Below are 20,604 nucleotides of genomic sequence, written 5' to 3'. Positions count from 1 at the left end.
AGTCCCCGACTGAGCACCCATTGAACATAATGCATTTTGCATCCGCATAAACCTTACCAGCTTATCGCGGTCGTATCGGTTAGCACGTACCATTTCCACTTTTCGTCGCACTCGCGTGTTACGTATTCACGCCGGTAGCACCGACCCAAAGGACGGTTCGGCTAGCGGCGCAACAATCTTCCCTAAATACCGCCGATGGGACGGCAAGCCACAAAGCTAATGACAAATTGGCGCCAAAGTTGGTAATCATACAACTAGCGCAATCTTTGGGGGTCCGTATGGTCATCGTCATGACCCCCCGCGCTACTTTCGAGTGGGTGGCGCCAACACCACGACCGGCGCCGCTAGCGTGTATGAAAAGAGACAACAAAAATTCTTACTCGACAAGAAAGGCCCGAGGGGACTACAAATTTTATTTTCCGCCAAAGAAGTCGGTGATCTTTGCCTTCGTGCGCTTTGTGAGCAACGGCCGCACCGATTTCTCGTAGGTCTGAAGTGCGTCCAGCGCGTCTTCCGTCCCTTCGTGTGCGCCGGCAAAATGTCGCAGCAGATCGAGAGCATCCATCACCTGACCTGGTGTCGGCACGGGAGCTTCGGCACCTGCAGGGTCGTCGGCAGCGTCTTCAGCCGCCACTCCCTCCACGCTTCCTACAAGCCGCAACATATCGGCATCAGTCAAAACTTCCGTTGTGACTGCGTTTGCGTCGGCGTTCACGTAGTCTGAGAAACTTATGCCTGTGGGCACTTCATCCACTGAGCGAAGGTGTTCCCAGGCATCTTCATCCTCGTGCACGGCGCTCGCGCAGTCCGGACCAGCTTCGGCAGTTTCAGGGCCTAGTGTCCCGAAACCGGCAGTCCTGAAGCAGTTGACAATTATCGACGGCTAGACTGATGGAGGCCTAACAAGCTGAGCTTGACAAAGACGTGCGTTCAAAGGCACGGGGAAATCCGCACAAGAGCGAACACAGAGCACAACACACAAACACACACAAAAAAAACACGCGAATTGCAACAGCGCCATCTATGAAATGTGGCACGAAACTTTTTTACTGCAGGCGCCATCTTGTGAGCTCGACTCAAAATTAAAACTCGTTTTGCGCCGCGCAGTTTGAAAAAAGCGACGGGATGAAGATGCTCCGCGGTGTTACCGCTGACTCGCTATCAATAAATTTTGGGGTGCTGTCTACAAAATAGACCAAAAATAGACCAAAAATTAACACTTTTTCACCTTTATTTCTCGAAAAAAGGTTCGTTAAATCGGGACAGATCACGGAATCGGTTTCGTTATTTCGGGTTAGTCAAAGCATTGAACCCTATGGGCGTCTGAGGGGGAATTAGGATACCTTCGTTAAATCGAGATTTTCGTTAAATCGGGTTTCGTTAAATCGAGTTTTGACTGTATAGTCCCCATACGAACCAGCCCACTTCCATCGAAAAATTCTTGCCCGAGGTCGGGCATCTTCGAAGTCGCCGCTTGTGGAGGATCGCGCATGCTTGATCAGTTGTTGAGCTTGTTTCTCGGCTGTTGCATTCAGTGCTGTTATTAGTGTCTTGGGTTTCTTGAGTTTTTTTTTTCTTTTTGTTCCAGCTTGAAGAAGAGATCAAGACGTATATCAGCAGGCACACTGGTCGGCAGGAACAGTTCCTAAGTGAATCGGCAATAGACTTCCTGGAGCACCTCTGCTCACCGCATGATGCCTACAATCTCGAGAAGGACAGAGAACGGCAGGAGAGGGTGAGAACCTTTTGAAAGAGTAAAGGGTGCCATGTATTCTAGTACAGATTAACACTCGGTGCCCGCCAAACAAAAAATTCTTTCGCTTTCGCTTTGCATCGCAGGCTAGGAATTCTAGATCTGTGTAGCCACTGTACGCCCTCACATTCACAGCGATGTTGCATAGGTCTTCGGGGCACTGCCTCAGGTGACCCATGCGCACGTGCCATATGTCGCAACAGGTAGTGTTGCAGTCAATGTTCGACCTGTGATTAGTGTTTTAAAAGCAGCATTTACTCTTATAGGGTGTCTGCACTGCTTTTACTTTGGTTTGGCTCGAACAGTGTTGCAACTTCGTAGTGGCAGCCAGTCGGATTTGTTAATCTGTCACTCCAGGAAGCTAAAAGAATATCTTGGCAAAAGTGGTCGTGACATGCACAGTCCTTGGCCAGTGAAGAAAGCATCTAGTCTTTGACATAACCAGTACAGTAAATTCTTGTTGAGAAAAACATATTATCCAGGAAAAAGTGTGATGCAAATTTCCTGATTCTGAAAAGTAACGATTGAATGGGGTGTGAAGACTTTTTTTGTCAATTTGATTTCATAAGAATGTCGATTGGCATTTTTTGGCTTAAGTTATTAACAGCTCCTTCTATTAGTGGTCGCAGAATTTGGTCTGAATTTACGTTGTCCTTAGAACAAGTAGGCCGCCGTGGTGGTTCAGTGGATACGTCGCTCAGCTGCTGACCCAAAAGACGCGGGTTCGATCCCGGCCGCAGCGGTCAAATTTCGATGGAGGCCAAATTCTAGAGGCCCGTGTACTGTGCGATGTCAGTGCACGTTGAAGAATCCCAGGTGGTCGAAATTTCCGGAGTCCATCACTAGGGCGTCCCTCATAGCCCGAGTTGCTTTGGGACGTTAAACCCCCATAAACCAATCATATATGCTGCCTCCTGCCTTTTCAGACCAGAGGCTTGAAGAACCGGAGGAAGAACTCGGAAGGCTCAAGGAGTTCCACGCCAAAAACAAGCCCATTTTGATGCAAGTCGAGCGGCGGGAAGCTCTGTGGGCTCGCTTCCTCGAGTTTGAGAAGTGCGCCGCTGACCACTCCCGCCTCAACCACCGTGGTGGGTACCTTCTTGAAATGAGGGCGCGAAAGAGGCTCGAGACGGAGCTTCCTCGTGTGAGTTTTGCTCGGGGACGACCTCCTCCTCTTTTATCTCTCTGTTTAGGCTTTCCCGAATTTATGTTGGCAAACAAAATAAAGGACAGTATGGTTGGTTAAAGCTGCACTAGAAAAAGACTTCCACTATCTCAAATTAAAGGGACAGGGCAGGCTTAAACTTCAAGGCATAGTTTCTGAAAGGGGGCATGTGCATTCATACTCGTTGTTAAGAATATCTGTTGCAACAAGGACAAAACATGCTGGAGTGAACAGTACACTGCTAAATGTGCTATGCGTGCTGTGTTTAGTGTAAATTTTAGTCTCTGCCTTCAAAGGTGTGCCTTCATTAATTTGACCACTCATAGACTAATATGCTTCATGCATCTCAAATAGTTTCACTTCAACAGCTCGATTGCAGCATTTCTCATATGGTATGCTATATTGTCACAATTTGGCCACTCTTTCTCCTTTTTGCTTGATTTGGCATGTAATGGGAAATTGCATGCTTCATTTAGCTGATTGGTTGCAAATATATGCTGTTATCACTGGACGTGAGTGGAGATATGTGGTGCGTTTTTTCAAGCAGCTGCGAGAATGTTTTTATCAATGGAGCCCCTGAGCTGCTCAACAATTACATGGTCAGTTTGGCGGGAGAAGTCGCTCCAATTTTTGCAGAGTTCACATATGCACAAATGACGAAAACTACATTTGTGTGAAAAAGCGTTGTGTGGCGGCGCCCAAGCAAGCTCTTCCCTCCTCCTTCCAGCGATTGCACTGACGATAGCGCTGTGTTCCCAAGGCTGTACGCAAAGCCCCTCATGGATTTTGCAGAGTTTTCATGGCATTCGCTTCAAAATATTTTGTTTTTTTCATCAGATTTCAGACATTCTATTGGTGAACACCTACCGGATCGCCAGAATCCTATAGCTGTAGGCTTTATTGTGGCAATAATTTTACCGTTATGTATGGTTTGTTTTTGCATGGCGGCAATGGAAGAATTGATAAGTCTGAAGAATTTGTTGTTACTAGCGATATATCTTTATACCAGTTATCGTTTGTCATGAGCTTGAGTAAATGCACTGTTGTTGCTGATGACACTGTCGCTTTCTCGTTTCTTAGACCACTCGAGCAGAAAACAAGTGCGTAGTAGCGAGCCTCTCTTTTCTTTTCACTTGCACTACTTCCGTACCTTTCAGTGTTGCACCTTATATATGAAACGAAGTACAGTTAAAACTCGATTTAACGAAGTTGAGGGGAGCCGTGAATTATTTTGTTAAATCGAGAACTTCGTTAAATTGAGTGAGGCATTTCTTGGGCACATAATTCAGTACATTCGATTACAGTAAAACCTCGTTAAAACGTACCCGCTTAAACAGTACTTTCGTTTTAAAAGTAGTAAAGTCAAGTCCCCGACTGAGCACCCATTGAACATAATGCATTTTGCATCCGCATAAACCTTACCAGCTTATCGCGGTCGTATCGGTTAGCACGTACCATTTCCACTTTTCGTCGCACTCGCGTGTTACGTATTCACGCCGGTAGCACCGACCCAAAGGACGGTTCGGCTAGCGGCGCAACAATCTTCCCTAAATACCGCCGATGGGACGGCAAGCCACAAAGCTAATGACAAATTGGCGCCAAAGTTGGTAATCATACAACTAGCGCAATCTTTGGGGGTCCGTATGGTCATCGTCATGACCCCCCGCGCTACTTTCGAGTGGGTGGCGCCAACACCACGACCGGCGCCGCTAGCGTGTATGAAAAGAGACAACAAAAATTCTTACTCGACAAGAAAGGCCCGAGGGGACTACAAATTTTATTTTCCGCCAAAGAAGTCGGTGATCTTTGCCTTCGTGCGCTTTGTGAGCAACGGCCGCACCGATTTCTCGTAGGTCTGAAGTGCGTCCAGCGCGTCTTCCGTCCCTTCGTGTGCGCCGGCAAAATGTCGCAGCAGATCGAGAGCATCCATCACCTGACCTGGTGTCGGCACGGGAGCTTCGGCACCTGCAGGGTCGTCGGCAGCGTCTTCAGCCGCCACTCCCTCCACGCTTCCTACAAGCCGCAACATATCGGCATCAGTCAAAACTTCCGTTGTGACTGCGTTTGCGTCGGCGTTCACGTAGTCTGAGAAACTTATGCCTGTGGGCACTTCATCCACTGAGCGAAGGTGTTCCCAGGCATCTTCATCCTCGTGCACGGCGCTCGCGCAGTCCGGACCAGCTTCGGCAGTTTCAGGGCCTAGTGTCCCGAAACCGGCAGTCCTGAAGCAGTTGACAATTATCGACGGCTAGACTGATGGAGGCCTAACAAGCTGAGCTTGACAAAGACGTGCGTTCAAAGGCACGGGGAAATCCGCACAAGAGCGAACACAGAGCACAACACACAAACACACACAAAAAAAACACGCGAATTGCAACAGCGCCATCTATGAAATGTGGCACGAAACTTTTTTACTGCAGGCGCCATCTTGTGAGCTCGACTCAAAATTAAAACTCGTTTTGCGCCGCGCAGTTTGAAAAAAGCGACGGGATGAAGATGCTCCGCGGTGTTACCGCTGACTCGCTATCAATAAATTTTGGGGTGCTGTCTACAAAATAGACCAAAAATAGACCAAAAATTAACACTTTTTCACCTTTATTTCTCGAAAAAAGGTTCGTTAAATCGGGACAGATCACGGAATCGGTTTCGTTATTTCGGGTTAGTCAAAGCATTGAACCCTATGGGCGTCTGAGGGGGAATTAGGATACCTTCGTTAAATCGAGATTTTCGTTAAATCGGGTTTCGTTAAATCGAGTTTTGACTGTATAGTCCCCATACGAACCAGCCCACTTCCATCGAAAAATTCTTGCCCGAGGTCGGGCATCTTCGAAGTCGCCGCTTGTGGAGGATCGCGCATGCTTGATCAGTTGTTGAGCTTGCTTCTCGGCTGTTGCATTCAGTGCTGTTATTAGTGTCTTGGGTTTCTTGAGTTTTTTTTTTCTTTTTGTTCCAGCTTGAAGAAGAGATCAAGACGTATATCAGCAGGCACACTGGTCGGCAGGAACAGTTCCTAAGTGAATCGGCAATAGACTTCCTGGAGCACCTCTGCTCACCGCATGATGCCTACAATCTCGAGAAGGACAGAGAACGGCAGGAGAGGGTGAGAACCTTTTGAAAGAGTAAAGGGTGCCATGTATTCTAGTACAGATTAACACTCGGTGCCCGCCAAACAAAAAATTCTTTCGCTTTCGCTTTGCATCGCAGGCTAGGAATTCTAGATCTGTGTAGCCACTGTACGCCCTCACATTCACAGCGATGTTAGCATAGGTCTTCGGGGCACTGCCTCAGGTGACCCATGCGCACGTGCCATATGTCGCAACAGGTAGTGTTGCAGTCAATGTTCGACCTGTGATTAGTGTTTTAAAAGCAGCATTTACTCTTATAGGGTGTCTGCACTGCTTTTACTTTGGTTTGGCTCGAACAGTGTTGCAACTTCGTAGTGGCAGCCAGTCGGATTTGTTAATCTGTCACTCCAGGAAGCTAAAAGAATATCTTGGCAAAAGTGGTCGTGACATGCACAGTCCTTGGCCAGTGAAGAAAGCATCTAGTCTTTGACATAACCAGTACAGTAAATTCTTGTTGAGAAAAACATATTATCCAGGAAAAAGTGTGATGCAAATTTCCTGATTCTGAAAAGTAACGATTGAATGGGGTGTGAAGACTTTTTTTGTCAATTTGATTTCATAAGAATGTCGATTGGCATTTTTTGGCTTAAGTTATTAACAGCTCCTTCTATTAGTGGTCGCAGAATTTGGTCTGAATTTACGTTGTCCTTAGAACAAGTAGGCCGCCGTGGTGGTTCAGTGGTTACGTCGCTCAGCTGCTGACCCAAAAGACGCGGGTTCGATCCCGGCCGCAGCGGTCGAATTTCGATGGAGGCCAAATTCTAGAGGCCCGTGTACTGTGCGATGTCAGTGCACGTTGAAGAATCCCAGGTGGTCGAAATTTCCGGAGTCCATCACTAGGGCGTCCCTCATAGCCCGAGTTGCTTTGGGACGTTAAACCCCCATAAACCAATCATATATGCTACCTCCTGCCTTTTCAGACCAGAGGCTTGAAGAACCGGAGGAAGAACTCGGAAGGCTCAAGGAGTTCCACGCCAAAAACAAGCCCATTTTGATGCAAGTCGAGCGGCGGGAAGCTCTGTGGGCTCGCTTCCTCGAGTTTGAGAAGTGCGCCGCTGACCACTCCCGCCTCAACCACCGTGGTGGGTACCTTCTTGAAATGAGGGCGCGAAAGAGGCTCGAGACGGAGCTTCCTCGTGTGAGTTTTGCTCGGGGACGACCTCCTCCTCTTTTATCTCTCTGTTTAGGCTTTCCCGAATTTATGTTGGCAAACAAAATAAAGGACAGTATGGTTGGTTAAAGCTGCACTAGAAAAAGACTTCCACTATCTCAAATTAAAGGGACAGGGCAGGCTTAAACTTCAAGGCATAGTTTCTGAAAGGGGGCATGTGCATTCATACTCGTTGTTAAGAATATCTGTTGCAACAAGGACAAAACATGCTGGAGTGAACAGTACACTGCTAAATGTGCTATGCGTGCTGTGTTTAGTGTAAATTTTAGTCTCTGCCTTCAAAGGTGTGCCTTCATTAATTTGACCACTCATAGACTAATATGCTTCATGCATCTCAAATAGTTTCACTTCAACAGCTCGATTGCAGCATTTCTCATATGGTATACTATATTGTCACAATTTGGCCACTCTTTCTCCTTTTTGCTTGATTTGGCATGTAATGGGAAATTGCATGCTTCATTTAGCTGATTGGTTGCAAATATATGCTGTTATCACTGGACGTGAGTGGAGATATGTGGTGCGTTTTTTCAAGCAGCTGCGAGAATGTTTTTATCAATGGAGCCCCTGAGCTGCTCAACAATTACATGGTCAGTTTGGCGGGAGAAGTCGCTCCAATTTTTGCAGAGTTCACATATGCACAAATGACGAAAACTACATTTGTGTGAAAAAGCGTTGTGTGGCGGCGCCCAAGCAAGCTCTTCCCTCCTCCTTCCAGCGATTGCACTGACGATAGCGCTGTGTTCCCAAGGCTGTACGCAAAGCCCCTCATGGATTTTGCAGAGTTTTCATGGCATTCGCTTCAAAATATTTTGTTTTTTTCATCAGATTTCAGACATTCTATTGGTGAACACCTACCGGATCGCCAGAATCCTATAGCTGTAGGCTTTATTGTGGCAATAATTTTACCGTTATGTATGGTTTGTTTTTGCATGGCGGCAATGGAAGAATTGATAAGTCTGAAGAATTTGTTGTTACTAGCGATATATCTTTATACCAGTTATCGTTTGTCATGAGCTTGAGTAAATGCACTGTTGTTGCTGATGACACTGTCGCTTTCTCGTTTCTTAGACCACTCGAGCAGAAAACAAGTGCGTAGTAGCGAGCCTCTCTTTTCTTTTCACTTGCACTACTTCCGTACCTTTCAGTGTTGCACCTTATATATGAAACGAAGTACAGTTAAAACTCGATTTAACGAAGTTGAGGGGAGCCGTGAATTATTTCGTTAAATCGAGAACTTCGTTAAATTGAGTGAGGCATTTCTTGGGCACATAATTCAGTACATTCGATTACAGTAAAACCTCGTTAAAACGTACCCGCTTAAACAGTACTTTCGTTTTAAAAGTAGTAAAGTCAAGTCCCCGACTGAGCACCCATTGAACATAATGCATTTTGCATCCGCATAAACCTTACCAGCTTATCGCGGTCGTATCGGTTAGCACGTACCATTTCCACTTTTCGTCGCACTCGCGTGTTACGTATTCACGCCGGTAGCACCGACCCAAAGGACGGTTCGGCTAGCGGCGCAACAATCTTCCCTAAATACCGCCGATGGGACGGCAAGCCACAAAGCTAATGACAAATTGGCGCCAAAGTTGGTAATCATACAACTAGCGCAATCTTTGGGGGTCCGTATGGTCATCGTCATGACACCCCGCGCTACTTTCGAGTGGGTGGCGCCAACACCACGACCGGCGCCGCTAGCGTGTATGAAAAGAGACAACAAAAATTCTTACTCGACAAGAAAGGCCCGAGGGGACTACAAATTTTATTTTCCGCCAAAGAAGTCGGTGATCTTTGCCTTCGTGCGCTTTGTGAGCAACGGCCGCACCGATTTCTCGTAGGTCTGAAGTGCGTCCAGCGCGTCTTCCGTCCCCTCGTGTGCGCCGGCAAAATGTCGCAGCAGATCGAGAGCATCCATCACCTGACCTGGTGTCGGCACGGGAGCTTCGGCACCTGCAGGGTCGTCGGCAGCGTCTTCAGCCGCCACTCCCTCCACGCTTCCTACAAGCCGCAACATATCGGCATCAGTCAAAACTTCCGTTGTGACTGCGTTTGCGTCGGCGTTCACGTAGTCTGAGAAACTTATGCCTGTGGGCACTTCATCCACTGAGCGAAGGTGTTCCCAGGCATCTTCATCCTCGTGCACGGCGCTCGCGCAGTCCGGACCAGCTTCGGCAGTTTCAGGGCCTAGTGTCCCGAAACCGGCAGTCCTGAAGCAGTTGACAATTATCGACGGCTAGACTGATGGAGGCCTAACAAGCTGAGCTTGACAAAGACGTGCGTTCAAAGGCACGGGGAAATCCGCACAAGAGCGAACACAGAGCACAACACACAAACACACAAAAAAAAAACACGCGAATTGCAACAGCGCCATCTATGAAATGTGGCACGAAACTTTTTTACTGCAGGCGCCATCTTGTGAGCTCGACTCAAAATTAAAACTCGTTTTGCGCCGCGCAGTTTGAAAAAAGCGACGGGATGAAGATGCTCCGCGGTGTTACCGCTGACTCGCTATCAATAAATTTTGGGGTGCTGTCTACAAAATAGACCAAAAATTAACACTTTTTCACCTTTATTTCTCGAAAAAAGGTTCGTTAAATCGGGACAGATCACGGAATCGGTTTCGTTATTTCGGGTTAGTCAAAGCATTGAACCCTATGGGCGTCTGAGGGGGAATTAGGATACCTTCGTTAAATCGAGATTTTCGTTAAATCGGGTTTCGTTAAATCGAGTTTTGACTGTATAGTCCCCATACGAACCAGCCCACTTCCATCGAAAAATTCTTGCCCGAGGTCGGGCATCTTCGAAGTCGCCGCTTGTGGAGGATCGCGCATGCTTGATCAGTTGTTGAGCTTGTTTCTCGGCTGTTGCATTCAGTGCTGTTATTAGTGTCTTGGGTTTCTTGAGTTTTTTTTTTTCTTTTTGTTCCAGCTTGAAGAAGAGATCAAGACGTATATCAGCAGGCACACTGGTCGGCAGGAACAGTTCCTAAGTGAATCGGCAATAGACTTCCTGGAGCACCTCTGCTCACCGCATGATGCCTACAATCTCGAGAAGGACAGAGAACGGCAGGAGAGGGTGAGAACCTTTTGAAAGAGTAAAGGGTGCCATGTATTCTAGTACAGATTAACACTCGGTGCCCGCCAAACAAAAAATTCTTTCGCTTTCGCTTTGCATCGCAGGCTAGGAATTCTAGATCTGTGTAGCCACTGTACGCCCTCACATTCACAGCGATGTTAGCATAGGTCTTCGGGGCACTGCCTCAGGTGACCCATGCGCACGTGCCATATGTCGCAACAGGTAGTGTTGCAGTCAATGTTCGACCTGTGATTAGTGTTTTAAAAGCAGCATTTACTCTTATAGGGTGTCTGCACTACTTTTACTTTGGTTTGGCTCGAACAGTGTTGCAACTTCGTAGTGGCAGCCAGTCGGATTTGTTAATCTGTCACTCCAGGAAGCTAAAATAATATCTTGGCAAAAGTGGTCGTGACATGCACAGTCCTTGGCCAGTGAAGAAAGCATCTAGTCTTTGACATAACCAGTACAGTAAATTCTTGTTGAGAAAAACATATTATCCAGGAAAAAGTGTGATGCAAATTTCCTGATTCTGAAAAGTAACGATTGAATGGGGTGTGAAGACTTTTTTTGTCAATTTGATTTCATAAGAATGTCGATTGGCATTTTTTGGCTTAAGTTATTAACAGCTCCTTCTATTAGTGGTCGCAGAATTTGGTCTGAATTTACGTTGTCCTTAGAACAAGTAGGCCGCCGTGGTGGTTCAGTGGTTACGTCGCTCAGCTGCTGACCCAAAAGACGCGGGTTCGATCCCGGCCGCAGCGGTCGAATTTCGATGGAGGCCAAATTCTAGAGGCCCGTGTACTGTGCGATGTCAGTGCACGTTGAAGAATCCCAGGTGGTCGAAATTTCCGGAGTCCATCACTAGGGCGTCCCTCATAGCCCGAGTTGCTTTGGGACGTTAAACCCCCATAAACCAATCATATATGCTGCCTCCTGCCTTTTCAGACCAGAGGCTTGAAGAACCGGAGGAAGAACTCGGAAGGCTCAAGGAGTTCCACGCCAAAAACAAGCCCATTTTGATGCAAGTCGAGCGGCGGGAAGCTCTGTGGGCTCGCTTCCTCGAGTTTGAGAAGTGCGCCGCTGACCACTCCCGCCTCAACCACCGTGGTGGGTGCCTTCTTGAAATGAGGGCGCGAAAGAGGCTCGAGACGGAGCTTCCTCGTGTGAGTTTTGCTCGGGGACGACCTCCTCCTCTTTTATCTCTCTGTTTAGGCTTTCCCGAATTTATGTTGGCAAACAAAATAAAGGACAGTATGGTTGGTTAAAGCTGCACTAGAAAAAGACTTCCACTATCTCAAATTAAAGGGACAGGGCAGGCTTAAACTTCAAGGCATAGTTTCTGAAAGGGGGCATGTGCATTCATACTTGTTGTTAAGAATATCTGTTGCAACAAGGACAAAACATGCTGGAGTGAACAGTACACTGCTAAATGTGCTATGCGTGCTGTGTTTAGTGTAAATTTTAGTCTCTGCCTTCAAAGGTGTGCCTTCATTAATTTGACCACTCATAGACTAATATGCTTCATGCATCTCAAATAGTTTCACTTCAACAGCTCGATTGCAGCATTTCTCATATGGTATGCTATATTGTCACAATTTGGCCACACTTTCTCCTTTTTGCTTGATTTGGCATGTAATGGGAAATTGCATGCTTCATTTAGCTGATTGGTTGCAAATATATGCTGTTATCACTGGACGTGAGTGGAGATATGTGGTGCGTTTTTTCAAGCAGCTGCGAGAATGTTTTTATCAATGGAGCCCCTGAGCTGCTCAACAATTACATGGTCAGTTTGGCGGGAGAAGTCGCTCCAATTTTTGCAGAGTTCGCATATGCACAAATGATGAAAACTACATTTGTGTGAAAAAGCGTTGTGTGGCGGCGCCCAAGCAAGCTCTTCCCTCCTCCTTCCAGTGATTGCACTGACGATAGCGCTGTGTTCCCAAGGCTGTACGCAAAGCCCCTCATGGATTTTGCAGAGTTTTCATGGCATTCGCTTCAAAATGTTTTGTTTTTTTCATCAGATTTCAGACATTCTATTGGTGAACACCTATCGGATCGCCAGAATCGTATAGCTGTAGGCTTTATTGCGGCAATAATTTTATCGTTATGTATGGTTTGTTTTTGCATGGCGGCAATGGAAGAATTGATGTCTGAAGAATTTGTTCGTTACTAGCGATATATCTTTATACCAGTTATCGTTTGTCATGAGCTTGAGTAAATGCACTGTTGTTGCTGATGACACTGTCGCTTTCTCGTTTCTTAGACCACTCGAGCAGAAAACAAGTGCGTAGTAGCGAGCCTCTCTTTTCTTTTCACTTGCACTACTTCCGTACCTTTCAGTGTTGCACCTTATATATGAAACGAAGTATAGTCCCCATACGAACCAGCCCACTTCCATCGAAAAATTCTTGCCCGAGGTCGGGCATCTTCGAAGTCGCCGCTTGTGGACGATCGCGCATGCTTGATCAGTTGTTGAGCTTGTTTCTCGGCTGTTGCATTCAGTGCTGTTATAAGTGTCTTGGGTTTCTTGAGTTTTTTTTTTCTTTTTGTTCCAGCTTGAAGAAGAGATCAAGACGTATATCAGCAGGCACACTGGTCGGCAGGAACAGTTCCTAAGTGAATCGGCAATAGACTTCCTGGAGCACCTCTGCTCACCGCATGATGCCTACAATCTCGAGAAGGACAGAGAACGGCAGGAGAGGGTGAGAACCTTTTGAAAGAGTAAAGGGTGCCATGTATTCTAGTACAGATTAACACTCGGTGCCCGCCAAACAAAAAATTCTTTCGCTTTCGCTTTGCATCGCAGGCTAGGAATTCTAGATCTGTGTAGCCACTGTACGCCCTCACATTCACAGCGATGTTAGCATAGGTCTTCGGGGCACTGCCTCAGGTGACCCATGCGCACGTGCCATATGTCGCAACAGGTAGTGTTGCAGTCAATGTTCGACCTGTGATTAGTGTTTTAAAAGCAGCATTTACTCTTATAGGGTGTCTGCACTGCTTTTACTTTGGTTTGGCTCGAACAGTGTTGCAACTTCGTAGTGGCAGCCAGTCGGATTTGTTAATCTGTCACTCCAGGAAGCTAAAAGAATATCTTGGCAAAAGTGGTCGTGACATGCACAGTCCTTGGCCAGTGAAGAAAGCATCTAGTCTTTGACATAACCAGTACAGTAAATTCTTGTTGAGAAAAACATATTATCCAGGAAAAAGTGTGATGCAAATTTCCTGATTCTGAAAAGTAACGATTGAATGGGGTGTGAAGACTTTTTTTGTCAATTTGATTTCATAAGAATGTCGATTGGCATTTTTTGGCTTAAGTTATTAACAGCTCCTTCTATTAGTGGTCGCAGAATTTGGTCTGAATTTACGTTGTCCTTAGAACAAGTAGGCCGCCGTGGTGGTTCAGTGGTTACGTCGCTCAGCTGCTGACCCAAAAGACGCGGGTTCGATCCCGGCCGCAGCGTTCAAATTTCGATGGAGGCCAAAATCTAGAGGCCCGTGTACTGTGCGATGTCAGTGCACGTTGAAGAATCCCAGGTGGTCGAAATTTCCGGAGTCCATCACTAGGGCGTCCCTCATAGCCCGAGTTGCTTTGGGACGTTAAACCCCCATAAACCAATCATATATGCTGCCTCCTGCCTTTTCAGACCAGAGGCTTGAAGAACCGGAGGGAGAACTCGGAAGGCTCAAGGAGTTCCACGCCAAAAACAAGCCCATTTTGATGCAAGTCGAGCGGCGGGAAGCTCTGTGGGCTCGCTTCCTCGAGTTTGAGAAGTGCGCCGCTGACCACTCCCGCCTCAACCACCGTGGTGGGTACCTTCTTGAAATGAGGGCGCGAAAGAGGCTCGAGACGGAGCTTCCTCGTGTGAGTTTTGCTCGGGGACGACCTCCTCCTCTTTTATCTCTCTGTTTAGGCTTTCCCGAATTTATGTTGGCAAACAAAATAAAGGACAGTATGGTTGGTTAAAGCTGCACTAGAAAAAGACTTCCACTATCTCAAATTAAAGGGACAGGGCAGGCTTAAACTTCAAGGCATAGTTTCTGAAAGGGGGCATGTGCATTCATACTCGTTGTTAAGAATATCTGTCGCAACAAGGACAAAACATGCTGGAGTGAACAGTACACTGCTAAATGTGCTATGCGTGCTGTGTTTAGTGTAAATTTTAGTCTCTGCCTTCAAAGGTGTGCCTTCATTAATTTGACCACTCATAGACTAATATGCTTCATGCATCTCAAATAGTTTCACTTCAACAGCTCGATTGCAGCATTTCTCATATGGTATGCTATATTGTCACAATTTGGCCACTCTTTCTCCTTTTTGCTTGATTTGGCATGTAATGGGAAATTGCATGCTTCATTTAGCTGATTGGTTGCAAATATATGCTGTTATCACTGGACGTGAGTGGAGATATGTGGTGCGTTTTTTCAAGCAGCTGCGAGAATGTTTTTATCAATGGAGCCCCTGAGCTGCTCAACAATTACATGGTCAGTTTGGCGGGAGAAGTCGCTCCAATTTTTGCAGAGTTCACATATGCACAAATGACGAAAACTACATTTGTGTGAAAAAGCGTTGTGTGGCGGCGCCCAAGCAAGCTCTTCCCTCCTCCTTCCAGCGATTGCACTGACGATAGCGCTGTGTTCCCAAGGCTGTACGCAAAGCCCCTCATGGATTTTGCAGAGTTTTCATGGCATTCGCTTCAAAATATTTTGTTTTTTTCATCAGATTTCAGACATTCTATTGGTGAACACCTACCGGATCGCCAGAATCCTATAGCTGTAGGCTTTATTGTGGCAATAATTTTACCGTTATGTATGGTTTGTTTTTGCATGGCGGCAATGGAAGAATTGATAAGTCTGAAGAATTTGTTGTTACTAGCGATATATCTTTATACCAGTTATCGTTTGTCATGAGCTTGAGTAAATGCACTGTTGTTGCTGATGACACTGTCGCTTTCTCGTTTCTTAGACCACTCGAGCAGAAAACAAGTGCGTAGTAGCGAGCCTCTCTTTTCTTTTCACTTGCACTACTTCCGTACCTTTCAGTGTTGCACCTTATATATGAAACGAAGTACAGTTAAAACTCGATTTAACGAAGTTGAGGGGAGCCGTGAATTATTTTGTTAAATCGAGAACTTCGTTAAATTGAGTGAGGCATTTCTTGGGCACATAATTCAGTACATTCGATTACAGTAAAACCTCGTTAAAACGTACCCGCTTAAACAGTACTTTCGTTTTAAAAGTAGTAAAGTCAAGTCCCCGACTGAGCACCCATTGAACATAATGCATTTTGCATCCGCATAAACCTTACCAGCTTATCGCGGTCGTATCGGTTAGCACGTACCATTTCCACTTTTCGTCGCACTCGCGTGTTACGTATTCACGCCGGTAGCACCGACCCAAAGGACGGTTCGGCTAGCGGCGCAACAATCTTCCCTAAATACCGCCGATGGGACGGCAAGCCACAAAGCTAATGACAAATTGGCGCCAAAGTTGGTAATCATACAACTAGCGCAATCTTTGGGGGTCCGTATGGTCATCGTCATGACCCCCCGCGCTACTTTCGAGTGGGTGGCGCCAACACCACGACCGGCGCCGCTAGCGTGTATGAAAAGAGACAACAAAAATTCTTACTCGACAAGAAAGGCCCGAGGGGACTACAAATTTTATTTTCCGCCAAAGAAGTCGGTGATCTTTGCCTTTGTGCGCTTTGTGAGCAACGGCCGCACCGATTTCTCGTAGGTCTGAAGTGCGTCCAGCGCGTCTTCCGTCCCCTCGTGTGCGCCGGCAAAATGTCGCAGCAGATCGAGAGCATCCATCACCTGACCTGGTGTCGGCACGGGAGCTTCGGCACCTGCAGGGTCGTCGGCAGCGTCTTCAGCCGCCACTCCCTCCACGCTTCCTACAAGCCGCAACATATCGGCATCAGTCAAAACTTCCGTTGTGACTGCGTTTGCGTCGGCGTTCACGTAGTCTGAGAAACTTATGCCTGTGGGCACTTCATCCACTGAGCGAAGGTGTTCCCAGGCATCTTCATCCTCGTGCACGGCGCTCGCGCAGTCCGGACCAGCTTCGGCAGTTTCAGGGCCTAGTGTCCCGAAACCGGCAGTCCTGAAGCAGTTGACAATTATCGACGGCTAGACTGATGGAGGCCTAACAAGCTGAGCTTGACAAAGACGTGTGTTCAAAGGCACGGGGAAATCCGCACAAGAGCGAACACAGAGCACAACACACAAACACACAAAAAAAAACACGCGAATTGCAACAGCGCCATCTATGAAATGTGGCACGAAACTTTTTTACTGCAGGCGCCATCTTGTGAGCTCGACTCAAAATTAAAACTCGTTTTGCGCCGCGCAGTTTGAAAAAAGCGACGGGATGAAGATGCTCCGCGGTGTTACCGCTGACTCGCTATCAATAAATTTTGGGGTGCTGTCTACAAAATAGACCAAAAATAGACCAAAAATTAACACTTTTTCACCTTTATTTCTCGAAAAAAGGTTCGTTAAATCGGGACAGATCACGGAATCGGTTTCGTTATTTCGGGTTAGTCAAAGCATTGAACCCTATGGGCGTCTGAGGGGGAATTAGGATACCTTCGTTAAATCGAGATTTTCGTTAAATCGGGTTTCGTTAAATCGAGTTTTAACTGTATAGTCCCCATACGAACCAGCCCACTTCCATCGAAAAATTCTTGCCCGAGGTCGGGCATCTTCGAAGTCGCCGCTTGTGGAGGATCGCGCATGCTTGATCAGTTGTTGAGCTTGTTTCTCGGCTGTTGCATTCAGTGCTGTTATTAGTGTCTTGGGTTTCTTGAGTTTTTTTTTTCATTTTGTTCCAGCTTGAAGAAGAGATCAAGACGTATATCAGCAGGCACACTGGTCGGCAGGAACAGTTCCTAAGTGAATCGGCAATAGACTTCCTGGAGCACCTCTGCTCACCGCATGATGCCTACAATCTCGAGAAGGACAGAGAACGGCAGGAGAGGGTGAGAACCTTTTGAAAGAGTAAAGGGTGCCATGTATTCTAGTACAGATTAACACTCGGTGCCCGCCAAACAAAAAATTCTTTCGCTTTCGCTTTGCATCGCAGGCTAGGAATTCTAGATCTGTGTAGCCACTGTACGCCCTCACATTCACAGCGATGTTAGCATAGGTCTTCGGGGCACTGCCTCAGGTGACCCATGCGCACGTGCCATATGTCGCAACAGGTAGTGTTGCAGTCAATGTTCGACCTGTGATTAGTGTTTTAAAAGCAGCATTTACTCTTATAGGGTGTCTGCACTGCTTTTACTTTGGTTTGGCTCGAACAGTGTTGCAACTTCGTAGTGGCAGCCAGTCGGATTTGTTAATCTGTCACTCCAGGAAGCTAAAAGAATATCTTGGCAAAAGTGGTCGTGACATGCACAGTCCTTGGCCAGTGAAGAAAGCATCTAGTCTTTGACATAACCAGTACAGTAAATTCTTGTTGAGAAAAACATATTATCCAGGAAAAAGTGTGATGCAAATTTCCTGATTCTGAAAAGTAACGATTGAATGGGGTGTGAAGACTTTTTTTGTCAATTTGATTTCATAAGAATGTCGATTGGCATTTTTTGGCTTAAGTTATTAACAGCTCCTTCTATTAGTGGTCGCAGAATTTGGTCTGAATTTACGTTGTCCTTAGAACAAGTAGGCCGCCGTGGTGGTTCAGTGGTTACGTCGCTCAGCTGCTGACCCAAAAGACGCGGGTTCGATCCCGGCCGCAGCGGTCGAATTTCGATGGAGGCCAAATTCTAGAGGCCCGTGTACTGTGCGATGTCAGTGCACGTTGAAGAATCCCAGGTGGTCGAAATTTCCGGAGTCCATCACTAGGGCGTCCCTCATAGCCCGAGTTGCTTTGGGACGTTAAACCCCCATAAACCAATCATATATGCTGCCTCCTGCCTTTTCAGACCAGAGGCTTGAAGAACCGGAGGAAGAACTCGGAAGGCTCAAGGAGTTCCACGCCAAAAACAAGCCCATTTTGATGCAAGTCGAGCGGCGGGAAGCTCTGTGGGCTCGCTTCCTCGAGTTTGAGAAGTGCGCCGCTGACCACTCCCGCCTCAACCACCGTGGTGGGTACCTTCTTGAAATGAGGGCGCGAAAGAGGCTCGAGACGGAGCTTCCTCGTGTGAGTTTTGCTCGGGGACGACCTCCTCCTCTTTTATCTCTCTGTTTAGGCTTTCCCGAATTTATGTTGGCAAACAAAATAAAGGACAGTATGGTTGGTTAAAGCTGCACTAGAAAAAGACTTCCACTATCTCAAATTAAAGGGACAGGGCAGGCTTAAACTTCAAGGCATAGTTTCTGAAAGGGGGCATGTGCATTCATACTCGTTGTTAAGAATATCTGTCGCAACAAGGACAAAACATGCTGGAGTGAACAGTACACTGCTAAATGTGCTATGCGTGCTGTGTTTAGTGTAAATTTTAGTCTCTGCCTTCAAAGGTGTGCCTTCATTAATTTGACCACTCATAGACTAATATGCTTCATGCATCTCAAATAGTTTCACTTCAACAGCTCGATTGCAGCATTTCTCATATGGTATGCTATATTGTCACAATTTGGCCACTCTTTCTCCTTTTTGCTTGATTTGGCATGTAATGGGAAATTGCATGCTTCATTTAGCTGATTGGTTGCAAATATATGCTGTTATCACTGGACGTGAGTGGAGATATGTGGTGCGTTTTTTCAAGCAGCTGCGAGAATGTTTTTATCAATGGAGCCCCTGAGCTGCTCAACAATTACATGGTCAGTTTGGCGGGAGAAGTCGCTCCAATTTTTGCAGAGTTCACATATGCACAAATGACGAAAACTACATTTGTGTGAAAAAGCGTTGTGTGGCGGCGCCCAAGCAAGCTCTTCCCTCCTCCTTCCAGCGATTGCACTGACGATAGCGCTGTGTTCCCAAGGCTGTACGCAAAGCCCCTCATGGATTTTGCAGAGTTTTCATGGCATTCGCTTCAAAATATTTTGTTTTTTTCATCAGATTTCAGACATTCTATTGGTGAACACCTACCGGATCGCCAGAATCCTATAGCTGTAGGCTTTATTGTGGCAATAATTTTACCGTTATGTATGGTTTGTTTTTGCATGGCGGCAATGGAAGAATTGATAAGTCTGAAGAATTTGTTGTTACTAGCGATATATCTTTATACCAGTTATCGTTTGTCATGAGCTTGAGTAAATGCACTGTTGTTGCTGATGACACTGTCGCTTTCTCGTTTCTTAGACCACTCGAGCAGAAAACAAGTGCGTAGTAGCGAGCCTCTCTTTTCTTTTCACTTGCACTACTTCCGTACCTTTCAGTGTTGCACCTTATATATGAAACGAAGTACAGTTAAAACTCGATTTAACGAAGTTGAGGGGAGCCGTGAATTATTTTGTTAAATCGAGAACTTCGTTAAATTGAGTGAGGCATTTCTTGGGCACATAATTCAGTACATTCGATTACAGTAAAACCTCGTTAAAACGTACCCGCTTAAACAGTACTTTCGTTTTAAAAGTAGTAAAGTCAAGTCCCCGACTGAGCACCCATTGAACATAATGCATTTTGCATCCGCATAAACCTTACCAGCTTATCGCGGTCGTATCGGTTAGCACGTACCATTTCCACTTTTCGTCGCACTCGCGTGTTACGTATTCACGCCGGTAGCACCGACCCAAAGGACGGTTCGGCTAGCGGCGCAACAATCTTCCCTAAATACCGCCGATGGGACGGCAAGCCACAAAGCTAATGACAAATTGGCGCCAAAGTTGGTAATCATACAACTAGCGCAATCTTTGGGGGTCCGTATGGTCATCGTCATGACCCCCCGCGCTACTTTCGAGTGGGTGGCGCCAACACCACGACCGGCGCCGCTAGCGTGTATGAAAAGAGACAACAAAAATTCTTACTCGACAAGAAAGGCCCGAGGGGACTACAAATTTTATTTTCCGCCAAAGAAGTCGGTGATCTTTGCCTTCGTGCGCTTTGTGAGCAACGGCCGCACCGATTTCTCGTAGGTCTGAAGTGCGTCCAGCGCGTCTTCCGTCCCCTCGTGTGCGCCGGCAAAATGTCGCAGCAGATCGAGAGCATCCATCACCTGACCTGGTGTCGGCACGGGAGCTTCGGCACCTGCAGGGTCGTCGGCAGCGTCTTCAGCCGCCACTCCCTCCACGCTTCCTACAAGCCGCAACATATCGGCATCAGTCAAAACTTCCGTTGTGACTGCGTTTGCGTCGGCGTTCACGTAGTCTGAGAAACTTATGCCTGTGGGCACTTCATCCACTGAGCGAAGGTGTTCCCAGGCATC

This window comes from Amblyomma americanum, chromosome 1 (assembly GCF_052857255.1).
Source record: "Amblyomma americanum isolate KBUSLIRL-KWMA chromosome 1, ASM5285725v1, whole genome shotgun sequence".
Lineage (NCBI taxonomy): Eukaryota > Metazoa > Arthropoda > Arachnida > Ixodida > Ixodidae > Amblyomma > Amblyomma americanum.
The sequence above is the reverse complement of the archived record's forward strand: the minus strand, read 5'-3'. Positions refer to the sequence as shown.